Here is an 8,087-nt window from a genome sequence, read left to right on the forward strand (position 1 = left end):
TTGTGAACACATCCGTCCCGCCTGCCGAAGCTACACTAACTACCACCACGCTGGGCCGTCAGCGGAGAGCAAGTCCAACCAGGACAAACAGACAACAACGCAAAAGCATTAAGCCCGACTCCGGAGTAGCACTCGTAGGTGCTACCCAACCGAGTATACAAGCGTGTCTCTACCGAGCTCAATCAGGCTCTCACAGACTATAATCAAAACAGAAGGGTCTAACTGGTCTAACAATCATACTAAACATATCCTCGGCACAATCTGATGCAAAAACAGCAATTTGGGTCCACTGTCAACCACAATGGCATCCGACAGTCCAGAACAGTCTATACAATACAATAAAAATAAACTCGGCATCTCAGCACGAGCGTAATATCATTCTACACTATTCTGGGTATCCATCGCACACAAATTGCGGCGATACAAACAAACTACGGCTCCTAGAGCTAAATCTGATAGTTTCAGAAAGTGACGGTGTAGAATCGATAATTTTCTCCTACGTCAAATCCAAGTCTAACATGTATAATTATCTAATATTCAAAGCTTCAAATTCAGATTCCAAAAGTATGAAAATCAATGAGTTTGAGCTAATTAATATAATCGACAAAGACTAATAATACATACTGACAACAACTAGACTTAGGAGAAAATCCGCAGAATTCGGAAAGCTTCACATTAACCCATCTCTAGTGCGAGTCCGACCACTGCCAGAAGTCACAAGGGGAGGCCCTACCATGAACAGCTTAGAATCAGCAACCTTCTAATAGCACTAGAACACAAAAACACCAAATTCCATCAATATACCAAAAATTCAGCACTTAAACTTAATTTCCTTCAATTCAATGTCAACTTTACCTTCTAATCTCCAATTCAGGTGAAGAAAAGTCCCAAAACTAGTAGAATATGATGGAACAACATCCTCTGGCCGCAAATCCAGCTTCCTCCAAGGGTTGAATCAAGAAAACCAATAAAATCTCAAATTCGGCTCAAAAATACCAACAGTACAGAGAAACGCCAAATTAACTAAACAAACCTCAATCAAATGCTGTCAAATTGGCCTCGCGAAATCTCCAAGAAGTTAGCTAATCACCAAACTAAGTTTCGCAGCAATCCGATCTTCCTACGTCGGACACGAGCCAAAACGTTGACGATCGCTGCTGGAACTCTGCTGGAACTGAAATCCTTTAGGTGGAATTGGGTAAATTGGAGACTTTAGATGGGCTAAAATGCAAATTCGAGGCTCCACTATGAAGAAGGGTGAAAAAGTTTCTCAGAGGATCGCACCCAAGCTTTTATAGGGAGGTGGAATGGTACAAAAACCCTAAGGAACAGAAAAGACTAATCTACTGTTCCTGCAGAAACGAGCACTTTCGGGCGCCCGGAACCCACTTCTGGGCGCCGAAACCTCCAGGCCATACAAAGCTCCCTCTTCGGTTCCTCCGCCTGCGGTATGGTGTGTCCTTAACGTGGTCTGGCGTACCTCACCTACCACAAAACACGTGTCAACGTAAACGATATTTCCAAGGTAAACATTCGAGCCCACAACCGGGCGCCCGGAAACAGGATCCGAATTGGCTTCCGGTTTCAGTTCAATTCAGCACTCAGTTCTGGGCGATCCAAGCCAAGTTCTGGGCGCCCGAAACTGGCAAAATTTCAGTTTTACTTATTTGAGTAAACCAAGTCTGTTTCTGCATCCATTTGTAAAAAAACGATTCCGATTCAGTCCGACACTCTCCAGATGTGTCGAGCAATCGCTAAAACTATAGCCAATCCGATACCAAACTCCCGGGACACTACAACCCACTTTCACCCCTAGGTAAATTACACTAGTTCTGCTGAACTTTTCAGTAAATTATTATTTTGGTCCTCAAAATTTCAATACAGATGTTAGTGACTCTGAACTTTTACAATGGTTAATTTCACTTTAGTTTCAAAATATATTTACTGTTCATGAGTAAATTATTGAGTAGATCTAGTGTGTTTTTATGTTTAAATAACAAATATTTGTGAACTAGCGCCCTATATCATCTATTGCGCCAATCTCAATCCCACCTTTATTTAGAATTTGTACCATTAAATTAAAAGTATAAGATGAATAAAAGACTAATTATAAATAAATTTATAATGTACGGGAACACAGATGAACTAAAATCAAGTAATAAATTTTGTTCTGAGATAAGAACTAAAATAAAATATTGTTGAAAGGTTATGGACCAAAGCAAAATATTATTGAAAGCCAGGGTTTTGAATGTCAAATTTAATTTCGATGGATTAGAAACACAATTTGCCCTAAAAAACAACTAATCCAAACATTTACCCTATTGTAGAAGCATGAAAATTAAAATCTAACCCACTAGGTGTATTATGTGGTATTCAAAGGCATACAAATAAAAACTCATAAAACTTTAGACATCAAATTATAGATTCACAAATCTAATAATTTTTTAAATATAAATAATATTGATAGTGTAGAACATTTTTATCGGATTAGATCTTGATTTTAAGTAATTGATTTATCGAAAATGCAATATATGCTATTAGTTAGTACAATAAAAGAGATACGCTCCATTTTGAATGTCTGGCTAAGGGTCCGTTTGGTTCAACGTAAAATCACAAAAAATAATTTTCGGTGAAACTTTTCTTTTAGATTTTGTAGTATTTGATCCGTAGGTAAAAAAAATAATTTTCATTAATATTTATTTAGTTGGAAGAAAAAAAACTATATTTGTTTGATTTGGTGAAAAAAATAAATGAAAAAGTTTTACGCAGCTGGGATTTTCATTTTTCATTGAAAAATTGCGTAAAGTGATAACTTCATTCCTAAATCCGTAAAAATATTGTGATTGAGCCAAACAAGCGTATTTTCTATATTGGAAATTAGAAATAAATTTTTGATTCGTTTTAGGCAAAGCAAAATACCCCCATTAGCATTTATGTATTTTGTTATAAAAATTAAATGCAGTCCGTCAAGCACATAAATACACTGCATGCAGGCAACAGTTTCTCCCCTCCCTCGGTCATGATTCACGCTCCTTGCGTGGGCGCTAGAAAAAAAAAGAAAAAGAAAAAAGAATGTACCGATTACATTGCTGACGTTGACGTGTTGTCTCCGACTAATAAAATCAATTTTTTTGAATTGATACGTTCCATCATAATTTATAGAAAAATATTTTTATTATATTTTTTAAAAAATAAAAAATATAATTAATTTATTATTGATGATGTGATGCAAATATGGTAAAGTAGATTTTTCTGGTGACGGGTGCGTTCACGAGGAGCGCGCGCCAGGGTTCAAAAAAAAGCTCTTCCACAGGAGGTATCGTTTTCCTCGCATGCAGCACCAAACCCCCCAACCCACGCGACCCTCGCGACGCTGCGTCCGTTTCGTTTCTCTTCAAAGCCCTATATAAACCCTAGCCCATGGCAAGAGAAGAGCGTAGGGTTCCCACTTCGCTCGAGAAAGAGAGGGTGAGATTAACCTACGAGAGATCGACATAGAAAAGCTCGTTAATTTCTCTGTGAAACCCTAGGAGCAAAAAAAAAAAAAAAAAAAAAAAAAAAAAAAAAAAAAAAAAAAAAAAAAAAAACTATCCTAGTCGAAAAATAGAAATAGAAAGGAGAGGGGAGTGAGAGAATAGGAGAAGAAGATAGGAATGTCGACGGAAGCGGAGGAAGAAGATGAGAAGAAAGTGATTAGGAACGACGTGGAGTGGGAGAGGAGGACAAGAAACATTGCCATGCATGCGCATGCCCACATTAATCTCAAGGTCATGGGGCAGGTACATATATATATATATAAGTGCATGCATGCCCTTTGGGGTGATCAGAACAGTTTGAGTTTAGTGATCATGTTGTTCTCGTTGGAGAAGCTTTGAGCTTTTCTAGGGCTTGATTACGGGTGAAAGCGGTAACTATAATATACTCCGATCGAATCCGACATCAGATTTCATAAGTTGTGAATATGGATGTCAAAATTTAGTATACCACACGTATTTGTATCTAAATTTGCATTTTAAAAAAAATATATGGATACGAATATGGTTTCGTCAAAAAATCTAACATTTTTGGACCCTTTTCATCGTTATGAGTTAACAAGTTTCGTTGATTTCTATTCTCAAAAAAAAAAAAACAAGTTTCGTTGATTTTATTATGAGTTTCATATTAAAAATTAAATATTAAACTTTATTGAATAAATATAGTTATATAAAATTTGAACACAAGTGTAGATCTTTAGTTGCACTATATTTTATTTGCACAAATTCGATCTAGTATGTATTTATATATATGACTCAAATCTATTTTAACGAATATATATGGTAATGAAAATTTAAGATTCGATACATATCTGCGGTGGAAGAAAAATATAAATGTGGATATGATTTTGTCGACCAAAGCGGGACAGCGTCCGATTGACCATTTTCATCCCTAGTTTTGACAAATTAATTACGTTCCAAAGAAGATACTCATATCCCCTTGAATTAATTAAACTAAGAATCAAATTAATGCTATTAATAACATGCATTGATATTGATATGTATTGAATGGTTGAAAAGCTTTTTTTTTTTTTTTTTTCCTTCTAACGGTTTATATTTTATTACACAGAATGGAGAGTAATGAAGTGTTGTTGAGAATCACACATCTGGCTCAGCACCGGAACCACGCGAAGGCGTACTGCAAAAGGCAGTCGATAGATTTTAGTGCTGTTGCTTTCCTCTTTGACGGCAGCCGCTTCTTCCTCCGTGGGAATTGCAAATGACATGCGAAGAAATTTAGGGAGGCGTTTATCTTTTCCTTTTCTTCGGGAATTCGCAGCTCTTACTTATTCGTAACAAAAATTTTAATTCGTCTTTTCTTTTTTTCATTGTCAATTTTGTTTTTCCAGATTGAAATGGAATATGTTAGATGAGGATCGAAATTAATAATCGATTTCAGTTTGAAATTTCAACTCGCCAATAGTTTTGCCAAGAGTTTTCTTTTTCGTTTTTTGTCCTAGAGGCAACGGATCGATGTTGGTTGTATTCTGAATATTGTATTTCCTTTTTCGATAGTGAAGTTCTCTTCTCTCTCGCCCGTAGTTTTTTCTTATAAAGAATTTTTCACGTAAATCTATGTATTCTTTTATTTCCGCTTGTGGTTCGTTTATTTTGTGTTCGCCATTTTCGTTTTCTGCTTGTGCGCTTGTCGTAACAAAATATGGAGATGAATTATTTAGATGCCACAGTGCATCAAACTGACAGAAATTTGAATCATGCATAAGTTTGTCGTTAGCAAGATAGAGTTCTTGGAAAAGTTTTAAAATCTTGTAATGCAACATGGAAACGTATGATTTCTACCGACTGTCCCTAGCGCAAGTGGCAAGGGATTTAATCTTAATTGATTCACATTTTTAGCTAAGTTTATTTTTAAAAGAAATAAACGAAGAGGATAGCATACTAATTTTCTCTCTCAAAAATAATGTATAAATATTTTTTTTGAACCTATAAAGAAATGAGAGTGAATATGAGTTCTCTTTTCATTTTTTTTTTTATTTTTGTTACAGGGTTAAAAGAAAATTTAAATTTTGCTAATTACTTCACAGGCTCTATAACCTTCTTGGAGCTATATTACCCCCTAATTACATTCTTCATCTGATATATATGTTGGCTATTTACTATTGGCTAGAATAGATCTATATGACCAGAAAATTAATAAGTTGAATTAGGTTGAACCCAATAAATTGAGTGGAATTCAAGTCTACAATAGACCTAACGGCAAAAGACCGAGTAATAGATCTAATGTCAAGGTTGGTTGAGTTAGATCGAAACGCATAAATCACTAGTTGTAGTTGATCTTTTAATGCGATGGATGTGCTCTTCTTATCAGTGCTTATTTTCGGGATAATTAATTAGCGTTTACGGTCCACATGCATGATAACCTTTTTATGCAAAGACCTTCCTGGAGTTATAAGCAAGTAGTATGTCACGAACTTAAGCGAAAACGCTTATCCAGCCCGTACGATACTCGCCTTCCTTCGCAAAGTGAGCCGCGGATCGTTTTTTCGCCGTTGATCATATTTTTCAGATTTGGATGACCAATGTAGATATATTTCTTGTTAACCTCTACACTAGTCACAATTTATTTTCTCCTAATAAGCCAGTGCTAAATCAATCTATTTTTAAACAAGCATGCAGAGATTCAAACTTTCGGAGATTCAAACTTACGACAAGCTTGCCTCTCTGCTCACTAGTCCGGACCTACTCGCCCAACGACTAAGTATAAGAAAGAGAGTTTGAGGAATGTTGTATTATATTTGAGAGTATAGGTGTTACAATTGATTTAGGCAACTCATCACCCAAGCTAGCAAATAAAAAGACGTCAACTGGCGTAATATTAAAAGCCAACACGGAAGGCTACGAGCTTCCTCTGAAAGTTATCAGAGGAGCAGAGCAGTTTGGTGGAAGCAGTCGCACCTTCTCCCTGCGCTGCCTGCGTGTTAATATAGGGCGACAAAGCGCGCCAAGATTTTCATAGAATAACAACCAGTCAAGCCGATCCATATCTTGGCCTAACAACCTATTTACAACAAACCCTTATTCTTATCTATACTATTGTTGGCCGGCATAGGATAGACTCGTCCAGGTTGTTATGAGATTACAAGTTTGTTACTTCTATTCTATCTATCTAACATCCCCCCTCAATCACAACCGGACTAGGTTGAGATTGTGTTTGAATTTTTCTAACTTCTGTATAGGAAGGGCCTTTGTAAAACCATCTGCCACCTGATCTCCTGATGGAACAAAGTCAATGTCAAGAAGCTTCCTTGTAACACGTTCTCGCAGGAAGTGGTAATCAACTTCAATATGCTTAGTTCTTGCATGAAACACAGGATTTTCAGAAAGGTACTTTGCCCCAATATTGTCATACCAGAGCTTAGCAGCTCGTGGTGCATTAACACCAATTTCCTGTAATAGCGTCTGTATCCACATTACTTCTGCCGTTGCATTAGCTACTGCCTTATATTCAGCTTCAGTGCTCGATCTTGACACAGTAGGCTGTTTCCGTGCACTCCATGACACTAAGTTTGATCCCAGAAATACAGCAAAACCTCCTGTAGATCTCCTATCATCAATATATCCGGCCCAATCAGCATCCGAGAAGGCACTAATCAACAATGAACTGCACTTCCTAACTTTCAGCCCTACCTTGATGGACTGTTTTAAGTATCTCAGAATTCTTTTGACTGCTGCCCAATGATCAACAGTAGGACTGTGTAGAAACTGACATACCTTGTTAACAGAGAATGCAATGTCTGGCCTTGTTAGTGTCAAATATTGGAGAGCACCAACTATACTTCTGTAATTAGTTGCATCATTAGATCCCAAAGGAGATCCCTTGACCGAAGATAATTTTTCATCGGCTGGTAGGGGTGTAGGTACACCCTTGCATTTTGACATGCCAACCCTTTTTAGCAGATCTGATGCATATTTTTCCTGCGTCAGAACTATACCACCATGTACTGGATTTACTTCTATCCCCAAGAAATAATTAAGTGTTCCCAAATCTTTAAGGGCAAATTCTTGACCAAGTTGCTTTAGTAACAAATCTGTTGCATTCTGCGTTGAGCTGGCTACTATGATGTCATCAACATATACTAGCACAAATATAATAACACCCCCCTTATTAAAGAAGAACAGAGAAGTGTCGGCCTTTGAAGAAGTAAAACCAAGACTTTGTAATTTCTCACTTAACCTTGAATACCATGCCCTTGGAGCCTGCTTTAGCCCATATAGAGCCTTATCTAGCTTACACACATAATTAACCCTGGTTTTATCTTCATAGCCTGGTGGTTGTTTCATATAGACCTCTTGTTCCAACAGACCATGCAGAAAAGCATTCTTAACATCAAGTTGTCGAAGACTCCACCCTCTAGATACTGCTATAGATAAAATCACTCTAATAGTGACTGCCTTGATAACAGGGCTGAATGTGTCCTCATAATCTATACCATATCTTTGCTTAAAACCTTTTGCAACAAGTCTGGCCTTATATCTATCCAAACTGCCATCAGCTTTACGTTTGACTTTATAGACCCACTTACAATCTATTAT

Source organism: Ananas comosus, linkage group 17, assembly GCF_001540865.1.
Source record: "Ananas comosus cultivar F153 linkage group 17, ASM154086v1, whole genome shotgun sequence".
NCBI lineage: Eukaryota > Viridiplantae > Streptophyta > Magnoliopsida > Poales > Bromeliaceae > Ananas > Ananas comosus.